The sequence below is a fragment of the Rhinolophus sinicus genome, linkage group LG03, assembly GCF_036562045.2.
Source record: "Rhinolophus sinicus isolate RSC01 linkage group LG03, ASM3656204v1, whole genome shotgun sequence".
Classification (NCBI taxonomy): Eukaryota; Metazoa; Chordata; class Mammalia; order Chiroptera; family Rhinolophidae; genus Rhinolophus; species Rhinolophus sinicus.
Genome location: NC_133753.1, coordinates 19,449,483 through 19,474,687, shown reverse-complemented (window position 1 = coordinate 19,474,687; position 25,205 = coordinate 19,449,483). Strand labels below are relative to the sequence as shown.

Below are 25,205 nucleotides of genomic sequence, written 5' to 3'. Positions count from 1 at the left end.
CCCCCTTCCCTTTTTTCTTTATACAAAATGGCATATAAACCTCAACTGCCCAATGCCTCTTTAGGTTTTCATATTCTTATGGACCTCCAAATGTTCATCCATATAATAAACTTGGACATTTTCTCCTGTTAATCTGTCTCTGCTAATCTGATTTTGAGCCCAGCTAGAAGAATTTACAAGGTGGGAGGAAAATTATATATTTTTAGCCCCCACATTGGGTATGAAAGATGGGCCTAGAAAAGTAGGTTGAGGCTATTCTATATATTGTGTTGATATATTTAAATATATCCCTTTACTAGCAGGGTTAACACTGAAAGTTTTTAAAGTAAATTGTGTCCAGATCAATGATGAGTTCTCGAAAACAGCAGAAGGAAGAATTAAAGAGAGACCTGAGTCAATGATAATAGTTAGGGAAATACTATAATAACTTAGGTGAAAAATGATGCGCATCTGAAATTAACAATGGAGATGAAGGAATAGGATTCAGATGTATAGTTGATCCTAAGTACTTCCAACATCTCTGCATTTGCAAGTATACTGACTCACTAAACAATTTTTTGTAACCCCCAAATTAATACTCATGTCACTTGGAGTCATTTGCAGAGATATACACAGTGGTTAAAAATTTGAGTTGCTCAATGTGCATTTTCCCAGCTAAGGTCAAACAAAACAATGTCCTGCTTACCTGTTTCACTTTTGTGGATGAAAAAAGGGTCACATACTAAACCTGAGAAGCTCAGGGGAGGCCAGCAGGGCAGGCCCTACAAACTCAGACACCAAAAATAACCACATAGGATGGTCTGAATATAAATATTCCCAACTAAAAGCAAGTCATGGGCAGTAGTCACATCCTGGGCCTGTAGCTCTCTTGACAAAGGTCAATCTTTACCTTAGGGGAGCCTGTCTATTGTCTTTTTGCATCTAAAATAACTTGCCCTTAGAATGTCAGAGTAATCCCTTTTTCCAGACCCCTCAAGGTACAACCTGCCACACCAGAGTAGGAAACTACAGAATCCCTCAATTGTTATTCACGTCCCTGATTTCATCTCTATGTGCTGTAAAATGCTATTAACTATTCTGTACCCACCAATGTAAAAGGAGTACCTGTCTCTCCAATTTACTTTTATCCAACCCCAGAGATTTCCCTGTGTGCTTTCTCCCACCCCCGTAATCTACCACCAATGGATTTCATGCAACCCTCCTCCTTTGCTTCTAATGTACAAAATAAGTTGCAAAACCACCATTTTCCAGAGCATTTTCTCAATCCGTTGAGATTTTGCTTCCTGGCAATTGTTGTCAGTTTGGCTCCAATAAACTCTTACAAGTTTTCTCTTAGGCTGAATGTTTTTTTGTCAACAGTTTCTTACTGAAACCAAGTATCCTTTCCACAGTCTATTTAGTGCCATGTTTTTCACAACCTTATGCTTTTTGTTGGCGATTTCACTGTTTAAAATGGCCCCCAAGCACAATGCTATTTCGTGTTCCTAAGTATAAGGAGGCTGTGATGTGTCTTATAGAGAAAATATGTGTGTTAGATAACTTCATTCAGGCATGAGTTACACTGCTGCTTATTGGCTGTGAATCCAATGTTAATGAATCAACAAGATATTTTAATTAAGGTGTCTTTAAACTAAACACCCCGAACATGGTTATGCATTAACCATTTGACAAAAACATCTTGACTAGAGGCTCCCAGGATCCTAACTCTGTATTTTCCCTCGGGAGCAGTGATTCAGTATTCACTAATTCATTGCTCAAAGTGACTTTACAGAACATAACTACTGTGGATAATGAAAATCAACTTTTAGAATTGATAGGATTCAGTAGCTGGCTGGATGTGGGGGAGAAATGGGAAGTGATGAATAAACATTACTCTTCTTGCGTAAGTATCTGAGAAGATAGTAAATAGGGAAGACAAGAGATAGCACGAATTTTAAGAACTGACATTGATTTAAATATTGAATAGACTGAATTTGAATATATTCAATCTAAGGAACATAGAGGCAGAGAAATTTAGAAAGCTTTTTGGCATAATGGTGTGGGACTAAAGGGGGAGGTCAGAGTTGGTGATATAGATGAGAAAGTCTGCAGCATGGAGAGGAGGGTTGTGGTAGAGGGAATGAAGGGGGTCACAGAAGGAAAGATATATACCAAGAAGAGAAGTGGGACTGAGGATGACCAATTCTCCCTGCAACAATAAACAGAACAAAGTCAGATAGGGAGCCTATACATAAGCAATAATTTAGGAGGAAAACCAGGAGAAAAGGAGAAACAGAAGCCAAGAATGGAGCTTCACAAAAAGGAGCAGGCGAAGAGGCCCAATGCTGCACGAGAGAGAAAGAGAGAGCGAGAAAGATTAGGAAGAGATCATCAGGTTTTATAATTGGGAGACCTTGTGACATTAGTGAGATCCAGGAAAATGGGAGGGGAGAAGCCAGACTGCGTGGGAGGAGGGGGTAGAGACAGTTTGCTCTTCCAAAGAGTTTGGTCATAAAGGACATGGGACAAGTAGGCTCTCAGCTTGAGGACTACATTAAAAAAGAAGAGAGGAGTTCATGAAGTTTGCCTTCTGTGATTATCTGGAAGTTTTAAGGAAAATAAATGATATCTAGAGAACTGGCTTTAAATTACTATTTTAATTCTAATTTTTTATGTTGCTACAATTTACCTGAAGCTCAAATTGCCATTTATCATTCATTCATTCAACACATTTTACTGGGACCTACCATATGTCTGACATTATTTTAGGCTCTGGGGATATAGCAGTGACTAAAATAGACAAAATTCCCTGTCTCTGTGAAGATTATATGCTAGCATGCCACATCTGCCTGAATAAGAATTGGTACTATCCAAGTCTAATGTAAGCCAATAAATGATATATGGAATGACATTAACTATAACAGGTCATGTTTGTTATTCTTTACTGTGATTCTTTGGAAACTCCATTCCTCTTCCTAACATGATTCTAAGAGACACTCTTTTTATTTTTTGTTTAATTCTCTATTAATTTTCTGACTTCCGTGTATCATCTACGAACATAGCAACTGATGAACACTTCTGGCAGTTCTGTGGTAAATGGAATGGCAGCAAATGTTGGATCACTAATTGTTCATTTGAAAACTATATATAATTTTTCAGCTGGCACACAGCCTTTTGAAGTATCAACTAGTATTATATTCCTTTGGTAACCCCCCCAATAACACTAGGATAGGAATGAATTCATCTAATTAAATACCTAAAGGGCATCTTTTTTTTGCCCTTCAAGGATAGCTAAATAAGGAGACTCATGATGGATCTTGTTTCAAAATCAGAGAGATTTAGCCATCCAACAGTTGTATGGCCCTGGGGTTTAATTTTAGTGTGAACATGGAAATGCATCTTCCATCTTTAAAGTGCTTATTCCTTAAACGATAGCTAATACACAAACAAGACTGACAGACTTGTTAATGGATTTTGTAACATTTTGGAGTATCTAGAAATATATTATTAATAGTATAATTCTGTTTGGCAGTTATAGCAACACATAATGATGGTTAATTGAGTTGTAGAAACTTGTATGCACATGTTACCAACCTATATAAATAAATTGATATGAAAATAATTGTTCTGTTTGGAAGCATGTAATTTTAATTCTGGGAATCCTTGAGATTAAAGTGTTACAAAACACTTAATTAGTTAATTCATAATCTACTCACTTTGAATTTGTGATAGATCAGAGAAAGGCTAAAACAAAGACGAAATGGTATATTAAATTGCTAATATACATGGTACTGCAAAGTTTATGTTTAACTGACTGGAAAAAAATTGAGTACCTATTTCTATCAATCCTTAAACAATTAATTATGAATTATGTTTATTTATTCACTTTTTATAAATTTAGCAGATTCCTGAATGACCTCTGATAAACACTGTAGTGACCAATTATGTAGTATATACTCGAAATATATAAAGCAATTTTTTTATAGAACTCAAATTTAACACTTACATGACTGTCTCTCAATTAATCTGAATTGGTAAGATTTAATGTGCTTTGTCTTTAGCTTCTAGTTGACAGGGCCCAATTTTTCTATACGTCCTGGATACTACTAGATAAATAATTAATTTTTATTAGTTAATATCTGTAATTTTACCCACTTGAGATCTCAAATGTTTGTATTTTCCTTCTCCACACAAACAGGCTGTCACATTACTTACATCAGCAAGACAGTTGTCAAAAATATCTCAAAAGCATTAAGCTAGATTCTAATTCTGCAGAGACAACTGTTATATAATTTATTCATACCAGGCCATTGGAATCTTGATAATACCAGTGTCTTTTGAAGTGTTTGCCAGTAAAACAAAAGTGGAACCCAGACCAAATATCCACTGTTTTATTTATGAGTAAAGATATAAAATAAGTATTTAGATATAAGGTAAAAGAATAAAGAAAGCTGTGGCTTTTTTAAAACAAAAGTTTGAGCATCAACCTAACCAAAATCAGATACATCTAGATATGTTTGATAGAGGCGATTGAGAAGCCATTTCAGAAACAATATGAATTGATATGGCTACACTTACACACCAGAACAGCTGAAATAAAAATAACAAAATCGGTGAGGTTAGTGAGGATGCCGAGCAATCAGAACATACATGCGCTGCTGGTGGTGTGTAAACTGGAACAACCATTTTGGAAAACTGCTCCACAGTATTTATTAAAGCTGAATAGATGCATACCCTATGGCTTGGCCATTTTACTCCCAGGTATATAGTCTACATAAATCTATCCATATGTTCACAAAAAATACACTATACTAGTCACAGAAGCACATTTTATTATTGCCCAGAACAGGGCACTCCTCAAATATCCGTCAATAGTGGAGTGGATAAATAAATTACAAGATATTCACACAGTAAAATACTACACGAAAATGAGAATGAACAATCTGAAACTACAGGCAACATGGCTGACTCTTACAAATAAAACGGGTTAGTGAAAGAAGCCACATACGAGAGTATATGCTCTGTTATTCCACGTGTATCCAGTAGAAAACCAGGAAAATCTAATCTGTGTTCTTAGAAGTCAGGAGAGTGGTTACTCACAGCAGGTGGGTAGTGTTGCCAGGAGTTGCGTGGGGAGTTTCTGGTATGCAAGTAATGTTCTATTTCTTGATCTGGTGATGGTTACAAAAATGAGTTCAAGTTCATGAAAATCCATCACGCTACATAATTATGACTTATGCAAGTTTTAAAAATAGACATTTTTTAGAGCAGTTTTATCTTCCCAGAAAAATTGAGGGGGAGATACAGAGATTTCCCATACAACCCGTGAGAGTACAGAGGTATGGCCTCCCCATTATCAGCATGCCTCATCAGTGTGGTACACTAGAGTTCACTCTTGGTACATTCTATGGGTTTTGACAAACATATCATGACAAGTATCCACTATTACAATATCATACAAAGTAGTTTCACTACCCTGAAAATCCTCTGTGCTTCACCTATTCATCCCTCCCTCTTCCCAACCCTTGGCAACCACTGATCTTTTTATTCTCTCCATAGTATTTCCTTTTCCAGAATGTCATGTAGTTAGAATCATACAGTATGCAGTCTTTTCAGATTGGCTTCTCTCAGACAGTATGTGTTTAAGGTTACTCCATGTCTTTTCATGGTATGATAGCTCATTTGTTTAGTGCTGAATAATATTCCATTATCTGAAAATGCTACAATTTACCCATTGACCTACTGAAGGCCATCTTGGTTGCTTCCAAGTTTTGGCAATTATAATTAAAGCTGCTATAAATACTCATGTGCAAGTTTTTTGTGTGGACATAAGTTTTCAGCTCTTTTGAGTAAATACCAAGGAGTCTGATTGCTGGATCACATGGTAAAGTTATGTTTTGTTTTGTAAGAAATGGTCAAATTGTCTTTTGTAGTGACAATGCCATTTTAAATATCCACCAGCAATGAATGAGAGTTTTTGTTGCTTCCACAGTCTTGCCAGCATTTGGTGTCAGAGTTCTGGATTTTTATGTTTCTAATAGGTGTGTAGTGATATCTCATTTTTGTTTTAATTTGCATGTGCCTAGTGACATACAATGTGGAGTATCTTTTCATATGCTATTTGTCATCTGTATGTCTTTTTTGATGAGATGTCTTTTAACGTTTTTGGTCCATATTTTAATTGAATTATTTATTTTTCTTACTGTTGAGTTTTATGAATTCTTTATATATTTTGGATAACAGCCCTTTATCAAATATATCTTTCACAAATATTTTCTCCCAGTCTGTGGTGTATCTTTTCATTCTTTCGAAGCTGTATACTTTTCAGTGTTTACATTGTATCATTTATTTTGTACCTTAGATATTGTGGTATATATATGACATAAATTTTAACATTTTAACCTTTCTTAAGTGTACAGTTTGGTGGCAGTAAGTATATTCACATTGTTATGCAACCGTCACCACTATCTCTAGGACTTTTTCATCTTTCCAAACTGAAACTCTATGCCCATTAAACAATAACTCCCCACCCTCTATTTCCTCCAGCCCCTGGAAACTACTATTCTTCTGTCTCTATGAATTTGACTAGGCTCGGTATCTTATATAAGTGGAGTCATAACATGTTTGTCCTTTTGTGTCTGACTTATTTCACTTAGCATAATGTCTCAAGGTTTGTCCATGTTAGAACATATATCAGAATTTTATTTCTTTTAAAGGCTGAATAATATTTCATTGTTTGTCATCATTTTAAAATGCCATATAAATGGTCATTACATCAAAGCCATTAAGCCAAGCATCCTTTGCCAACCAGCTGATAACTTGTGTAATGCCATGAGCAAGTTGGCTAGAATCATGTGTAAATGATGTACATGATTACCTCTATAATATTATTTAGGGGAACTTAAAATGCCCTCAGATGTCTCCCTTCCTCACCTCTGACATGGTATTTAAAACTCTACACAGGCTATTTCTAAACTCAAATATTCCTGAAAAAGAGTAACTTATTAAGATGATAACATTTTAGGATGATTTAAATGTACTGCTTTCTTTTGTGGCAGGAGAGATCTTAAAAGGCAGGGAAAGGAAACATTTTTCTGTTTCTAGTGCATTGTGACATTGTGTCTTTCAACCCTCCTACCAGCCCCATACAGCAGGACTGATAACCTGCCTCTTGAATATGAAGAAACAGAGACTCAGACAGGTTCAGCAACTGGGACCAGATGCACAACTTGTAGGTGGGAAACTGGGTTTCATTTTCAGGTCTAATGTTTTTCTACTACACCATGCTGCCTACCAGGAAGAGATATCATTCATGAAAGAAGAAGGAAAAGAAAGAATACCAAAGAACAACCCTATCAACTTCCTCATTTTCGTCTAAAGCTAGGTGGTTAATTCACTGATCCATTTCACTAGAAGTTGTTCTTGATCATGAAATACGGATGTGAAAAACATCAAAAGTAATTTAAATATTTAGTCCATACTGAACTTTCCCAATCGAAAAAAATTTACTGGGGCGGGGTGGAGGGGAAGTGCCTGATTAGTTCATTTAGGGACTTCTGCCATTATGCTTACAATGACTCCCATGGATTGCTTTATTCCTAAACAGAGAAAAAAAGAAAAAAATAGGCTTACATTTGCTAAGTCATTTCAGTGTTTGAAATCCTTGCTCTTAGGAATTTCTCCCTTAGACATTCAAAAAATTATTCTTGATGGTCTTTCAGACTATTTCTCGGAGTAGACAGAGACTAACTGGCCACTATTCTTCAAATACTATAAGTTTCTCCATGAGCTTTCTTTCCCCAGGTGAAACAATTCTAATGTCTTTCATTCTGTCTCCTAAATAAATCTGAATTTTCTTATACTTTAATAAGAAATGTCAAGATTGAGAAAGCAATAATTCATCTGAGGCTATTCAGTATGAACTATGATCTATAATTGCCAAGTATGTCTGCTGATATTAAGTATAAACATGAAAGTGGTTTTATTAGTTTAGTGCACATTAAACTGAAATAATCGAAACTGACATTTATTAAAACAGGGGATGACATAGATAGCTATATTACCCAGATTTTAAGACATATCTCACTACAGTGTTTAAATTTTATAGGCTGAATTGTATAGAGAGACATACAAATAGAGATAAAAATAAGAAGAGGTAGAGGTAAAAATAAATATAGAAACAGATGGAAATCATGAAATTAAATATATACAGATTATTTCTGGAGAAAACATGAAGAACAGAAAATTATTATAAAATTACTATTATAATAATTAATAAAATTATTATAAAAAATTATCATGAGAAACTCTTATACGTCACTTAGTTTATTGCATTTTAGAGGTTATCTTTTTTTAACAGCTTTATTGATAAATAATTTACATACCATAAAGTTCACTTGTTGAAAGTATACAAATCAACGGATTTTAGTATATTAACAGAATTCTACAATCACCACCATTATCTTTTTTTAGAACATTTTCTTCACTCCATAAAGAAATTTAACACCCATTAGCAGTCATTTCCTATTCCTTAATCTTTATCCCTTCTCCCATCCCTAGCCAACTACTGACATATTTTGTTTTTGAAGATTAACTTATTCTGAGCATTTCATATAAATGGAATCATATAATATGTGATCTTTTGTCACTAGCATCTTTTACTTAGCATGTTGTTTTTGAGGTTCATAGATGTAGCATGTAGCAGTACTTCATTACTTTTTAGAAATGATATTAAAATAATATTCCATTGTATGGCTATATTACATTTAGTTTTTTCATTCATTAATTTGTAGGTATTTGAGCTGTTTCCACTTTTCTTTGTGATTATGAATAATGTTGCTATGAATATTTGTTTACACATTTCTGTGTGAAAATACGTTTTCATCTCTCTTGGGTAGATATCTAGGAGTGGAATTACTGTGTCATGTGGTACCTCTACGCTCAACCTTTTGAGGAACTGCTAAACTGTTTTTGTGAGTAGCTGTATGTAACATGTACAATCACACCAATGTATGAGAGTTCCCATTTCTCACATCTTCGCTAACAATTATTAATGTCTCTCCTTTTTATTATAGCCATTCAGTGGATATAAAGTAATATCTCATTGTGGTTTTGATTTGCATTTCCTTAATGACTAATAATGTTGAGTTGTTGTTTTTTTTCCATGTGCTTATTTGATATTCCTATATCTTTTTTGGAAAACTGTCTGTTCAAATCCCTTGTCCATTTTTCAATTAGGTTGATTGTCTTATTGAGTTGTAAGAGTACTTTATATCTTCTGGATTCAAGTACCTTATCAGGTATATGATTTGCAAATATTTTCCCTCATTCTGTGAGTTGTCTTTTCACTTTCTTGATTATCTCTTTCAAAGCACAAAAGTCTTTAACTTTCATGAACTAAAACTTATCAGTCTTCTCTTTTATTACTTATGTTTTTGATAGCATTCCATAGGAACCATTGCCTAACCCAAAGTCACAGAGATTTACTCTGGTTTTCTTCTGAAAACTTTTTAGTTTTAAGTCTTACATTAAGACTACAATCTGCTTTAGTTCATTGTTGTCTATAATGTTAGGTAGCCATCCGAATCCATTATTATGCATGTGAATATCCAGTTTTCCCAACATCATTTGTTGAAAATACTCTTCTTTCCTCTATTGAATTGATCGCTTTGTCAAAAAGCAATTGAATAAAAATGTTAGGGTTTATTTCCTGATTCTTAATTCTATCCCATTGATTTATATGTTTATCCTCATGCCAGTACCACATTGTCTTGATTACTGTAGCTTTGCAATAGGTTTTGAAATTAGGAAGTGTGAGTCTTCCCATTTTGTTCTTCTTTTTCAAGATTGGTTGTTTAGTCCTCTTGCATTTCCATATGAATTCTAGGATCAGCTTGTCAATTTAACCAAAAAAGACAGCTGGGATATTTATAAGGATTGTACTGAATCTCTAGGAGGTTAACTTTTTAATATTTTTCATTAGGTATGAGCTATCATAATTAATTATGCATTAAATGGCCAATAATTGCAAATTTGATGAAAAGTTTAAAATATGGTTGCACTTTAAAAGCAGTTAGTTGTCAGCAATAACAAACACATGTTAGATAGAAAGCAATCAATTGTGAAATATAGAAGGAATAGAAGGAAATAACCTCGGATTTAAAAAAAAAATTATATTTGGGTACAAGACTTAGGGACTACAAAAGTATTAAAAATATTTAAAAATATATTGGCCCCAATACACAAAAAGAAAATTTAAAACTTTTAATTCAGAAATGTTCAATTTAATGTCTACAGAATTTTATGTTGAAGGGGTTCAGGACAAGCCTCCCCTAAATGTGCCCTTTAGCATGTGGGATTATTTTGAACTGAAGGCAATCAAGACCCAACAATCGCAATAAAAAGTGTTACCTCTCCCTTAATTACCTAAAAGAATTAGATAAAGGGCCTTGCCCAGCAATAGAGAAGACTTTTTATCTGAATGATCTATCTGCATGCCAGGACAAACATCTAATTATTAAACATCTGCTCTTCTTATCATCCTATAAATTACCCCCCTTCTCTCTCAAGGCCCAGGCCCCTATCTCATTCCTTAGCACAGGTCCTTGGGTCTCACTGCCTTTGTGAGGCCCCCATAGGTATGTAATTAAACTTGTTTTTCTCCTCTTAATGTGTCTTATGTCAATTTGATTATTAGACCAGCCAAAGAACCTAAAAGGGTAGAGGGAAAAAATGTCCTCTCCTACAAAGTCAAGTAGCACATTACAGCTTAATTCTTGGGATGGTTATATTTCACTATAACAACATTAAGTCATATGAACATAAAAGTATATACATGACAAACCAAAATTATAAAAGTAATTTCCAAAAAATGTTATAACAAAGATTTTGCTTATTTGATAAAAAATTTGATAGTGTTTGTGCTAATTCAAATTTTAATACATCAAAAATTGCTTGAGGTAAGATCTGAAGAAAAAATCTGAAAACCTGTTTTCATTAAAGGTCTTAGAAAAGCCCTGGAATCAACTGTAAAGGAATCATACAATTTCTCAACTCTGCAGAATGACAAAAAGTCTTTTATGTGTACCTTTGAAATGTAAAGAAATCACATGATATCTGTTGTGGTATCTTATTCCACAGTATAAAAGTCAAGCAATGATAGATCATACAAACGTCTAAGAAAAACCACTTCTCCCTTTGACCTACTTGCAGAAGTATTTTCCCTTGGCTTTGAAGGTGAATAAGTATGCTTGTTAAGTATAGGTCAGGTCATCTACTCTTAGTAAAGGATTCTATTAATTATCACTTGGTCCCAGTTAAAGTAGTTTTAAAATTCTATTTGGGAAAAAAATTCTTTCTTGTGTAAGCCTTCTAATTTCTCCTTGACTTACTAAATGGTTGTATATTGGTTGTTCAGGGGGGTCTCTACTTATGTACAGCCTTTGTTTGTTCCGTTTAATAGAAACAGAAACTTTAAAGCTGAACAAGTATCATGAATTGAGAAACTTGAAAGTTAACTTGCCTTGTAACCTCCTTAGTTATTCCATAAATGTTTAAATATTGGAACAACCATTTTCTTCAATAAAGACATCTCTACAAAACAGCCATTATTATCCATTATATATCAAACACCACTATGTTTGTTATGTAAGCAATATTTATAGAAGGTAAAATTTTGCCCAGAAACAGCTAAATAAAAAATGTTAGCCATAATCCTTAGTTTTATTAAGACAGAAAATATTGGCAAAGAGATTGTGATTATTTCCTTTTCAAATTCGTTGGCATTTCCTAGCTCCAGATGCACTAGAAATTTGAAGCTGACTAAGGAGAAAAAATAATTTCATTGTCTTTGTCTAATAAATGGTTCAGTAGTCCTCCCTTTAGTATTTGAACTGTAAATTAAGTTGATATGCTAATTGAATAATAAAAATCTTATGAGTATATTTGGGAATGTAGTATATCACTGTTGCTATTTTGTAATGTATATAATTGGTATTGGAAATGTTCAATTTACTAATATCTAAAAAATTATGCTGAAAGAAGCTAGCAAGTTGTTTATGCTCTTGGTAGTTTAATAATGATAATTTTTAAAAACTGTGTTTCATACATAGGCTGTCAATACTAACTACTACTATGTATATCTGAATCTTATTCACAATTAAAATAAAAATCAGAATACCTGAACATTTCATTGATTATTGTAATTATTTTCTTATAAAAGAGAATAAATAAACACTTATCAAAGTGCATCTGTCTTTTGGTTTATTGTAGAACTAACTGTGTTCTATAAAATATTTAGCCAGGAGGAATATTACTTCTTTAAAATCATGAAAAAAAGTATCTTTAGCTTTAATAAGCAGTGCTGATTTTTACTGGGCACTTTCAACTTGTTGCCCTCCACCACTGTTACCTGTCTTTGTGGATCTTTGACGATTCCACAAGGAAAGGGTTTATGGATGAGAACACCTAAGTTTTAGAGAAGTTATAGAAGTTGATTGAAGTCACACTGTCAACAGTGACAGAACCTTAATTCAAGTTGAAGTGGATCTAACTCAAAAATTACATGGATCTTTTCATTATACCATGATTTTCTCCACAGCCAGTAGCAATTATTGCGACTAGCACTACAGCCATCTCTATGATCTTGCCTCCTTGTTCCTTAAACTATACATTTAAAGCCTCACATCAAAGTAGTATGCATGTTCAAGGGAAATGTAAAGTAGAGTTGTGGGTTCTAGAGACCAGAGCCTAACTTGAAGGTGACATCAAAGCTACGAATGCGGAAGCCTGTTCTGCAGAATAGAAGCCTCTGAGAGCAATGGCTGTCCGAGGAAAAGAGGATGGGAAAGGCATAGTGACTTAAATGTTCTCACAGGCATCAGCTCTGTGCTAGCTCTGTGTCAGTGGTACTTCTGTGTCTCATTGCTCTTCTAAGGAATTCATCTACATCAAAGCATTCATGAGCAGTGCAGATTTTACTGAAGATTTTGTAGCAAAGATTGAAGAAGAGATTTAAAGTACACATCCCTCCAAAACCTTTGAAGGCTTCCATTAGACATTTCTTTTCTTTTCTAAATCACTACCAGGATTTCTCTTCCTCTCCTCTTTCACTACATGCTGCCTAAACTTGTTGACTCTTTTCTCTTCCTTCCCCAGTTTTCTCAAGATCTCCAAATACCTTTCCCCTTTAGAATGCTGAAAATTTCAGCTCTGCCTTATGTGTGTCAATGAAAAAACATCCAGCCTAAGAGAAAGCTTTTGAGTTTATTTGAGCCAAACTGATAACAATTGCCAGGAAGCAAAATCTCAACAAACTGCGAAAATGGTCCACAAAATGGTGGTTTGAAGGAGGCGGGTTTCACGTGAAATCCACTGGTGGTAGATTAAGGAGGTGAGAGAAAGCAAAGCAGGGGAAATCTCTGGGATTGGATTAAAATATATTGGTGAGACCGGTACTTCTTCTACATAGGTGGGTACAGGACAGTTAATACTTCACATAGAGATGGTAATCAGGGGAAAAGAATAACAAGGTGGGATTCTGTAGTTTCATGCTCCGGCCCAGAAAATAGGATTACTGATATTCCAAGGATATTACTTCAGGTGCAAAAAGACAATAGGCAGGCTCACTTAGGTAAAGATTGACCTTATCAAGGAAGCTTCAGGCTAAAGATATGACTTCCCGCCATGGCCCACCTTAGTTAGGAATTTTTATGTTCATGCCATCTTATGTGGTTGTTTTCAGTCTCCTGAGATTATCAGGTTTAACATGTGCCCCTTTTCCATCCACAGGTGCTACCCCCAAAATTGCACCCTAAACTCCATGACACTCAGGAAAATAAAGGCCTTCTAATTTATATCCATAGGAAGCAATGAGAAAATTATAGTATTTTTTAAACTAAGCTTCGCTATACAAAATCACTCTTTATGAAAATGATGTGAATTGGTGCTATTCTCTCTACATATATTGTACTTGTCTCCATGTTAATTCTGGCTGTCCTCACTTCAATCTAACTCTGCCCCTCACTTTCTTTAAATTTTGAACCTCAGGTCTGAATTTGACCAAAAATCAGAATGGATCCTGCTTCCATTCCAAACACATTATCAATACCAATCTAGCACATTCCCATTTATTTAGCATTCCCTATGCATTTGGTGGTATAGTGAATACTTTACAAATAATTGTATTTAAACCTCCCAACAAGTCTAGAAAGTGGATATTACTTTTCATGTCTGCCCCTTGGCCTTTCCTTTGTCATGAAATAAAACTTTCATCTTGGTACTGAGAGTTTGGTGGGAAAGATGCTGTGCTCACTAAGCATGCTGGAATGTGTTGCTGAACAGCTGGGAATAGGTAGGTAGGAATTATCCAGTATTGACCTTGATCTCACATCTAAATGATTCAATGAGACAAAGAAGTATGACACATTTAAATTTAATTCACTTAAGTTATGTGGTGCTTAATAACTTCTCAAGTGGTATTACCTGCATAATCTTTCCTAATCTTCATAGCAACCCTGAGAAGCAAATATTGTTATGACCCCATTTGCACAGATGAAGAAAGGAGACTCATAAATTTTGAGAAACCTGTGCAGAAACCTGCTATCTTTATGTCTTTATCATTTCTCTCCAGACTTTATGTACTTTGAACAATATCATGAATATATATATATATATTATATATATATATAATATATATATATGTGTTTTAAATGTGTGTACGTGTGTATATATATATATATATATATATATATATATATATATACACATATAGTAGTATGCATGTATATATGTGTCTTAAAGAAATTGCAACTGGCTTACAAGGCTGAATTACTTAATACAGAGATTAACAACAACTCAACAGTTGCCCCTCTAAAGAAGCAAAAAGTTCAGATTCAGTGAAATGATTCAGAATTTTATATTCATAAAATGAAAAACCTACTTTAATTTCATCAGTTAAAGCTCATCTTTCTCATCTGTAAACCAGAAGTAATTATTACAGGATTTTGTGTCATTTCAAAATTCACTATTTTATTTTGATTTGTAGACAGGTAGGTATTGGGGGCACCACCATCTTTTCAGAGTTGAGGGTTTCTAAAATTTTGAAACCAAACTTGATAGTATAGAATATTCCTTCAAGCCACATGGCAATAAAAGGAGAAAAATTAGGTAGTAGCTAGAAGAGAATGATGTTAGTAAAGAACAATCAGAATGGTGGGAAAACCGAAACCAGGACAAAATAACATACATGACATATATTTCCAGGTGAATATGAATACAAAGTACAGATTGTGTTTCAAATACAAAAGAACTGAGAAATGACGCAATGACAATCATAACAATAGTTAACATTTCTTTAACATACACAATATGCCAAGCACTTTACATGCATCATATCCTTTAATTCTCGCATCGACTCCATGAGGTACTATCGTTACCATCTTCATTTTGTAGATAAGAAATTAAGATCTAGAGAAGTTATGCAAGAGCCCAGTCACCCAGTTTGTGAGGGGTTGTAGCCAAAGTTTCCAAAGTGTGACCCCCAGCAGCATTCTCTCAGGCATGAAGGGAAGGTGGAGAGTGGGGAGAAGGAGGTGCCATTCCACAGGATTTTACAAAACAAAGAAATTAGGGTAATTTCAAACTAAAAAGTTAAAAGAGTTGGAGTAATTTTGGCAGCGCATACATTAAAAAATTGAGGAAGTTCTATGGCAACATAGGCTTAAGAAAAAAGAGTGAAATTGACTCTTTGAAGCAGATAAAATGTATAATTTAACAAATGTGTTTAAGCTGGTTCTTCCTGTGGAGCAGCTATGTGATGAGGGGGGAGAGGAGATGAGGGGACGGCAGGAGACTGAAGAGGAGGAGAGAGGAGGGGACTGGAAATCATGGCTGAAAAGAAATGAAAGAGACTCATCCTAAGAACAATGCAAGGGATTCCCACTGAAAACAATGAAAAGAGAACAGGAAAAAGTTTAAATGTCACGAAAATCTAAAACATTTGGGCAAGTATTTGACTTTGCTTCTGAATTATAAATACATTTCCACAGTTTACCTTTTGTTTTATGGTTACTTTTTTCCCCAAACAGAGGTCATAAATTTTAGTGTAATCAAATGTGACATATTTTTCTTTTATGACCTCTAAGTTGCTATCACGGGAAGAAAAGCTTTTTCCAACTCAAGATCATTAAATTACCCTCCTGTGCTTTATCCTATCCCCTCTGTGGCTTTAGTTTCACATTTAAGTCATTAACCCAATTGTAGCTTATGTCTGTGCATTACGCAAAGCAAACACATTTCCAATAAAACATCTTTTCTGAAAATACAGCACTTAGCTTCTTAATCCATGTAGCTAACAGCGTGGATTTTTACACTATTTCTAGGTGAAATAAATGTAATACATTTTTCATGTTATTTTAAGTTATCAAACATTCATATCTGTGAAGTAAACATTTTGGTGTTGTGATGAGGAAGAAAAGGGAACGAACATGATTATATTATATAATTATGACATTTAGGGGTTAATATTATTTATTTTCCAAATGCTAAGTATCCCATTTAATATTTTGGATAACAGTTATTCTTCTCATCATGTGGTAACTAAGTAGAGAAACTGAGGTAAAATGGTGATATAAATGAACATTCCTGGGAAAGATGAGGGATAGAAAATATAATATCCTCCTTTTCTTTTTTTCTAATGCTGCTTTCTGAATCTCTAGACTGGAACTTAGTAAAGAGATGACACGATACTCCACACGAGTTCCAGGGAGCTGGAAACTTTTGCATTCCTAGGTATAGCTCCGCTAGATGCTACACTCATCTAGAATGATGAATGGCATAGATATGAACTGCTTTGTGAAATAAAACCAGAAATAACACCAATTCTGTTCATTCCTTTCAAGTATAGCCCAACAGAAATAGTCATTAATGTTATGTTCACTAATTTTCCTATTATTACTGTATCAATACAAAAAACTTACAGCATGGGAGCCATCACCACGTACATTATCACACTAGATTTCCATAATCACCCCATGAGAGGAAAGCATCACAAGCATTATTTTCCCCTATTATTACAAGGTGACAGAAATTGCACTACTTACCTAGATCCCAAGGCAGGAAAATGAATGAATGAATGAGCAGAGGCTACAACTCAGCTGTTGGCATTTATATTTGCTTTTCCCACCAGGCTGTACTCCTTTAAAAGAGAAAAGGGAAGAAAAGAAAAACCCATCTTTAATTTTAAAATGCAATGAAAGTATAATAAAATAGAACTTTAAAACAATTTAGTGTATTAACATCTGCTGTTAGACCTACTCTTTTGTAAAATGAGATCTTGTGATCTCTGTCCCTAGAGATATTTGAGAAGTTAATAGGATAAGTAGCTGTCCTTGAAGATTGAAAAAATAATAGGTAGACCAGAAAGTCTACTAGATTCCATTCAAAGGCAATAATTAATATCCACAAAGAATTTCCAACCACTTTCATATCTTCTTGGAAAAAGTTCAATTTCTCAAACATTGACTATACCTACTCTGTGCAAGGCATTCTGAGGGATGCTAAGGAAATACAGTGGTAAGTGAGATGCCTGTGAAAAACAATATTTACTGTGGCTATCTCTGAGACTGTGGAATTATGGGAATTATATACTTATTATTATTATTATTATTATTATTATTATTGTGTATCTTTATTTCCAAATTTTTATGTAGTTAGCATGCATTTGTTTGGCACAACAAATAAGCATTTAAGAATGTATGGAGACGGATATAGCACAATGTTGTCTTATTTTCTACTAGAATAGGCCTCCCATGTTAAATTCCTTTGAAAATTCTATGCTCCTACGCTGAAGAGAGGGGAAGTCCACACTGACTGAGCAATTACTATGTTTTGGCATTTTCTTAGATGTTAGAAATATTAACCTTTTACTTTTCATCACAACCTCTCAAGAAAATATTATTATCCTAATTTTATAAATTTGAAAACTGACCCTTACAGGGAGGCTATATGACTGTTGGTCACGCAACAAGATTTTAGACCCTAAGTACAGTTTTCTTTTCACATGGCCATGATACCCTTCGTTTGAATCCTGCAGACAATAGGCTTGTCCTTTGCTGAAAGTACCAGTCTGATTTGTAACTAAAATAGAAAATCATGTGAAGTCCCAAATAGCTCCACGTTTATTTTTATTTGTAGCTGCCTAATATACCAAGTCTCAATTCCTATTGAATTATCCCTCGTCCCAAATAAACTACTGCATTAAATTCGTTACATCCACACAGTTGGTTGGCTTGTTGACCAAGTTTTTCCACTGGATAAAATGGAAGAAATTGTCAAGTACTTGTTTTAAACTAATGTACTTTAAACAATTGCCCTGGGTGTTCCGTAATTACTGAGTATGTTCTCAATACCACCCTGAAATTTTAAATTGTACATTCCAGATTAGAAACAAAACATGGAATAGACAGAAGTGAGTCAAGTTGAACCTAGAGAATTTCACTCAATGAAAGGGTAATTGTAGAATTATAAATTAGCAAAAAGAATGTTGTTGTTTTTTGCTTTTTTTTTAAGTTAGCATTTAGTCAGGAAAGTTCAGATCAAATTAATATTAATAATCAAAATGCTAAAGATTCAAATACATACAGAAAGACTATTTTTACAGAAAAAATGAAGTGAGTAGACATTTATTAGAAATAAAATGACTTCTAGACATCAGGAATTTTTTTTTTTTCTTAAAAAAATGGTTTAGTGAGGAATTAGGAAAAAGAGGGACTTCTGGGGTATCGGTGAAGTTCTGTTTCTTGATATCAGTATTGGTGACATGATAACACTCAGTTTGTGTATTTCCTGTTTGTTTGTATAGTATAGTTCAATAATCATTTCTAAGAAATGAGTTGTAACTGTGAGGACTGAAAACCTGAGTGATTTTTAAATGATGATTTTTGCATCTTTGCACTATAGATTTAAAAAAATGGCATGAGAAGAGCTTAGGTATAATGGATATCTATTCTTTTGCAAAAGCAAAAGACCAGAAAAAAACAAATTAAAACCACTTCACTAAAGAACAAAAGAAGACAAAATTTCTCTTAGTCCTCATATTCTGTAGGTATCTGACCTGGGATAAGGAGTGATCTAAAATCCCCATACAAGCTAGGCCCCAGTTAACTCTCCTTTCTTTTGCAAACACATGCACTCCAAACCACATAAACCATTTTTGAAATTAAGTTTTTGTCCTATGAAGAGTCACTATTGAACAGGACTTATACACTTACGTTTCTAAGGGTTAACTATAGGACAATTTTCATTAGCATCATAGCTGACAAGCCAAAAATGGGTTGTAAGATTCTTGCTGATCCATAAAATCCTTATATTTAAAGTTGACTATTTCAATCCCCATTTCTATTTAATGCCTATTAGAAATAATTTAAAACTCACACACTTAACTTCAGGAGAAGCTAGTAGTTCTCAAACTTTAGAATTCATAAAGGTTGTCTGGAATATTTGTTGAAAACATACTTTAAAACTCTATGGCAGACACTCTGATGCAGTAGATTTATAGGGACAGCCCCAGGAATCTATGCTTTCCACTAGCATGTTACATAATTCTGAAACAGATCGTCTGTATAGCACACCTTGAGAAAAACTGGCACTATTAGAACATCAAATATTGACAAGTTCCAGACAAACTCCGCATGGGATACCAAGAGATCACAATCCAAGCAGTGTGCATGGACTTAAATAGCCAGATGGTTTTCACCCTGGAAATCTAACGATCAATGAATTAACACCATGCTGCACAAACCTTCATCTTTGTGAGACACAATGGCTGATGTTAAGAGGAAGGGTACAATTCAGTAAACCTTTATGACACCCTGACCCACAGTTGGCCTAACAAAGACTTTGGCTAATTAGTAGGCAAACCCTCCATTCTGAGACAAACCCCATCCATGGAAGTTGTGACTCAACCTGTCACAACAAGTATACAAACATCACATCTGGACTGTCATGGGCTGTCAGTCACAGGGTGACTACTAGTTCTTCTAAAATCCAGAACGATCATGTCAGAAGAAGCAGCTACTTTGTTTACCCTCTTTCTTAGGTAATCTTTCTCTGCATTATCATTTTGATCATTAATGTTCTTGAGGAGCCAAAGAAAATTCAAATGCAACCCAGAAACAACACAAATATGTCATCCTGGAATAGACATGTGATCTGCTTAACCTAGGCACCTGCTTCTCATGATGACTAATGCCAGATGTTTCAGGGAAAGATATGAGCCTCTATTACACATCTGCTTTATGCAATTGTGCAATGATGTCTCATAAGGGAGTTCTTTTTTTCTGACCCTGGCTTAGCCATCAGCTGTAGCCTAATATTTCAAGACATCAATCCTTGAACTCATTACTCCTTCATCGTTTACTGCATTTTCTATAAAACAAACAAACAAACAAACAAATGAAAAACAAACAGAAAGAAAGAAAGAAAGAATATTTATCTAATATGCTCCCTTATCAACTCTGGACCAAACCAATTATACTTGTAGAAAACCTTTACTGTTTCCATTAAAAAGATAGCTGGATATTTAATATAAGGAAATATTTGTTGGTTACAGTAGGTAAATGAGAACTAGCTCACATTTACAAATAGTTTGGACACAAAAATTACTATACTGGTAATGCTGAAAGTTGATATTAGGAAAGACTTCTAGAGTCTGTATAGCTAACCGAACGTAATTCAGGTGAAACTACAAGTAAGGACAAGAATTATAATTACAAGTATCATAAACACTATCAATTTCTCTTAAATTATATACTCCTGATAAAAATTCAGTAAGCAAGAAGCACAACTATGTTTATTAATTTGTGCAACAGATTTATAGAGTATCTTCTCTGTGCCATTCAATGTATTAAGTACTAGGTAAATAGTCACAGGTTTTACCCTTATATAGTCCAATAGGGGAAGTTGACAATTGTTAGGAAATAAATAGATAATATAATGATAAATTGAGATACATATTCTGTAAGAAACCAGAATGGTTATGATAGAGAAAAACTAGAAGAAACTACTTGGAGTTCTCAGGTAAATTTTCTTCAAGAGGTTACATTTAAATTGAGACAAAAGTTCAAGAAAACTAAGATGATACCAAGAGCAGGAGGGGAGTGTTCTGGGTAAAGGAAATAACAAGGCAAGTCTTGTTGGTACATTTAAGGAACTTAAAGGAAGTCAGTGTGCCTGACAATAGGTAGAAATCAGATCTTGGAGGACACTGTAGGTTATAGTAAAGAGTTTGGGCTTTATGATAGGTGAGATGGTAAGCCATTAAAGGACTTAAAATGGAGAAATGGTATGAACATACATTTTTAAAAGATCACACTGAATGCAAAAAGGAGAATGTAATGGAGGAGGCAAAGAGAGTGTGGGGAGGTCTGTCAGAACAGCGATTTTCTAACTTTCACGTGCACAGAAATATCTGGGGATCTTGTTAAAATGCAGATTTTAATTCTCCAAGTCCAGGATGGGGCCTGGGGTTCTGCATTTCCGCCAAGCTCCTAGGGGATGCAGATACTATTGGTCCATGGACCATACTCTCAATAGGAAAGTATAAGAATACTTTTACAGTAGTATTTCAAGATGGTGGCTTGAACTAGGATGGAAAATGTAGTAATAGAGGAAATTTGACATATTTGAGATATATTTGGGAGTTACAACTAACAGATTCTCTATAGTATGCCCCTTAATATTACAACAGTGGGGTATATGAAGATCTCTGAAACCAACATTTCTGAAAGTCAAGGGCATCCTGAAGTTTGTGTATCAACTCTGTGTATGAATGGAGATAGTAGCTGAGGAATTAAGGCAGAGTAGAAACTTTTAATGAGTAGACCAGAATTTAGCTTGGGGAATGGGGAGAAGGTTGAAGGTGGCGGTGAGTGAAATAGGGATGTTGCCTGTTTGCCTGACAGCCAGGGAGTTATGAACAGTGTGTCATACAGATGCACAGGAAAGAACCTTAAAGATCAAAGTCAGCAATTTCAAGTCTTAGTTCTGCTACATTTCAGCTGTGCCTCTGGGAAAAAAAAATCATGAGTCTCTTATATCTATTTTCTCACTTAATAAAATATGATCTAATGAGATCATGCACATGGACACATTTAGGATGATATCTATCATAAGAAAGTATTCACAAATGTCAATTGAATTACACCTATAAGCCTTAACGGGGGACCATTTTTTGCTTCTTCTGAAGATATGAAAAGAAAATCATTGTTGTAGCTATAGGAGGGAGTGATTTCATATTGTGGAGTGTGTCTCCGTGTGCAACCTATATTATATCTGCTCTACTAAAGATGTTTACTGACAATGAATTTGGAAAGCCTTTTCTTACTTAGAGACAAGAAATATCGCCTCTAAATTCAAAATGGTGTACACTTCTGCAAATACTACAAAGGTAATTTCCAATTAAAAACAATATTAGATTGGATTTCTAGTAAAGGTGGTGGAGTAAGTAAATGATGTACTTGCCTCTTATCATGACCACCTCAAAATTACAACTAAACTACAGAACAACCATCATTGAGAATCACCTGAAGTCTAGCTGAACAGAAGTCCTACAACTATAAATATACAAAAGAAGCCATGCTGAGACTGGTAGCAGGGGTGGAGATGTGGATCAGGCTGGTCCCATACCCACATGTGGCAGCTGCAAACTGGGAGGGATATCTCAGCGATGGTGGTCCTCCCGGAGTAGCGAGGGGTCCCAGCCCCACTCCAGGCACCCCAGTCCAGGGTTCCAGTATTGAGAAAATAAGTCCCCACAACTTCTGGTTGGGAAAACCAGCAGAGATTGTAGCTGAGTGAGATGAGGGCAGCTAGAGTCACAGGTGCTCCTCCTTAAAGAACATGCACACAGGCTTGCTCACTGGTGGACTCACTTGGTCTGAGCGCCAACACTGGAGCAGCAGCTTGAAAGGTGCCAGGAACATATGGGGAGACACTGAATTGTCTGGCTTTAGGGCAAGGGTTGGAGGGGCAACTTTCTCCCAGATGGAGGAGCTGGCAAAAACCATTGTTTCTTTGTTGAGCCCTCACCCCTCCTGGTGTGCCATATCTGAGTTTCCATCAACCTGGCTAACATTGTTTGTCCACCATAGTGATTCCCTGAGACCCAGCTTGTGGGCCCACCCATGCGATTTCCAGCGACTTTCCCATACAAATGGCCTGTCTTGGCTCATGCTGTGGACTTTCCTAAAATCTCTCAAAGATTCACAAACCACAAACAAGCAGCATCAGACGTTGAGGTGCTCCATACCTCTTGCTGAACAGCCTCAAGACCAGCATTGGTGCCAGCCAGCCTCAATTTGTGGCTTGGACTCTCCCAGGCACTTTCTATCACAGCATGGGTGGCAGCCATCTGCAGATTGCTTTGTGACTTATTCCAGGTGACCCTGAGCAGGGCAAGGCTACAGCTGAATTTGGCATGTGGTGTGGCCCCTTCCAGGATGACACACCCAAAGGGCAGACTGGTCAGGTACCAAAGCCCTGCTAAAGTGAACCCTACTCTGTATAATCAGCCCCTGCACAACAGCTCCTCCACTTTAGTCACAGCCAATCCCCACAACCAATCAGCCCAAGGGTCAGTGCCTCCCATTGATGTGCAAATAGGAATCAAGGCTCAACTACAATAGGAGAGCAGAACAACTCAACTCCCACAAGTGACACACCTGCAGCAGCTAGCTCGGGTGACCAGGGAGACTGTGCCACAGGGCTCCACAGGACACTTACTACATAAAGCCACTCTACGAAGACTGGGAGATACAGCAGTTCTAGCTAATACATAGATACAAAAACAGGGAGGAAGCCAAAATACGGAGACAAAAAAACACGTCCCAAATGAAAGAAGAGAACACAACTCCAGAAAAAGAACTGAACAGAATGGAGACAAGCAATCTACCAGATGCAGAGTTCAAAACACTGGTTATAAGGATTCTCAATGATCTCAGTGAGAACTTCAACAGAGAAATAGAAAACATAAAAATGGAGATTGAAAATATAAAAAAGATCCAGTCAGAAATGAAGAATACAATAACTGAAATAAAGAATACATTAGAGGGAATCAGTAGATTAGATAAAGCAGAAGATTGAATCAGTGATTTAGAAGATAAGGTAGCAGAAAACACCCAATCAGAACAGGAAAAAAAAAAAAAAATGAGAATAGTTTATGGGACCTCTGGGATTTCAAGTGTACCAACATTTGCATCATAGGGATACCAGAAGGAGAAGAGGGACAGCAAGGAATTGAAAACCTATTTGAAGAAATAATGATGGAAAATTTCCCTAACCTGGTGAAGGAAATAGACATTCAAGCCCAGGAAGCACAGAGAGTCCCAAATGAGATGAACCCAAAGAACCCAACACCAAGTCACATCATAATTAAAATGCCAAAGGTTAAAGACAAAGAAATAATCTTAAAAATAGCAAGAGAAAAATAGTTAGTTACTTATAAGGAAGCTCCCATAATACTGTCAGCTGATTTCTCAACAGAAATTTTGCAGGCCAGAAGGTATTGGCACAAAATATTCAAAGTGATGAAAAGCAAGGACCTACATTCAAGATTACCTTGCCCAGCAAAGCTATCATTTAGAATTGAAGGACAGATAGAGTGTCCCTGACGCGAAAAAGCTAACAGAGTTTAGGAGTTCATCACCACCAAACCAGTATTATAAGGAATGTTAAAGGTACTGCTTTAAGATAAAAAAAAAAAAAAATGGTAAAAATTATGAATAATAAAATGGCAATAACTACATATCCATCAACAATTACTTTCAATGAAAATGGATTAAATGCTCCAATCAAAAGGCCTAGAGTGGCTGAATAGATAAGAAAACAAGACCCTTATATATGCTGCCTATAAGAGACTCACTTCAGATTGAAAGGCATGGGAAAAAGATATTTCATGAAAATGGAAACAAACAAACAAAAGGCTGGGGGAACAATACTTATATCAGAAAAATAGAGTTTACAACAAAGGCTATAACAAGACACAAAGAAGGATTTGGTAATCTCATTTCTGGGTATTTATCCAAAGAAACCCAAAATGCTGCTTTGAAGGGACAGGTGCATCCACATGTTAATTACAGCATCATTCACAATGGCCAACACGTCGATGCAGCCTGGGTGTCCACCAATGGATGAATGGATAAAGAAGAGATGGTACATATATGCAATGGAAT

At 35.4% G+C, this 25,205-nt stretch overlaps 1 protein-coding gene across 1 annotated transcript in view; it reads right to left on the bottom strand.

The window, feature by feature from the left end:
• The window catches only part of DIO2 (iodothyronine deiodinase 2), a 209,824-nt gene that overhangs the window by 65,988 nt on the left and 118,631 nt on the right, over positions 1 to 25,205 (bottom strand). The window contains exon 3 of the mRNA XM_019731106.2: positions 17,079 to 17,173. The gene's annotated coding sequence lies outside the window, so the exon portion shown is untranslated. The remainder of the gene's footprint in view (positions 1 to 17,078; positions 17,174 to 25,205) is intronic.